The sequence below is a fragment of the Penaeus monodon genome, chromosome 23 (assembly GCF_015228065.2).
Source record: "Penaeus monodon isolate SGIC_2016 chromosome 23, NSTDA_Pmon_1, whole genome shotgun sequence".
NCBI classification, from domain to species: Eukaryota; Metazoa; Arthropoda; class Malacostraca; order Decapoda; family Penaeidae; genus Penaeus; species Penaeus monodon.
This window is the reverse complement of record NC_051408.1, coordinates 27,656,087-27,656,377: the sequence shown is the minus strand read 5'-3', so window position 1 is coordinate 27,656,377 and position 291 is coordinate 27,656,087. Positions and strand designations below refer to the sequence as shown.

Sequence of the window (291 nt, the reverse complement as noted above, 5' to 3'; positions counted from 1 at the left end):
GCTGGAGAAGAACAAGTAAAAGAAACAAAGAAACTACTTTTTCACACATTACTGAAAATAAATAAGAATTTCTCTATGCATATATGCATATAGCCTTTGCTAATACATGTGATTTAGAAATGATGGTCTTAAGTGAAAAATAAAGGAAAACATAAAGCAATATTAGGTTTACTTATATTTTACAAGATGAAAGAAAAATATTCTAATGTGTAAATAAACTTGGTTAAGATTATACACGAAGGAAAGTTGGTTAAGAATTTTTATAAAAATGGCTATGAATTGTCTGCTGTA

The 291-nt window shown here is 26.5% G+C and overlaps 1 protein-coding gene across 1 annotated transcript in view; it reads right to left on the bottom strand.

Annotated features, from left to right (window-relative positions):
* Nucleotides 1-291, bottom strand: part of LOC119587914 (dystrobrevin beta-like) — a gene marked incomplete at its 5' end in the record, with an annotated part of 25,424 nt that overhangs the window by 9,108 nt on the left and 16,025 nt on the right.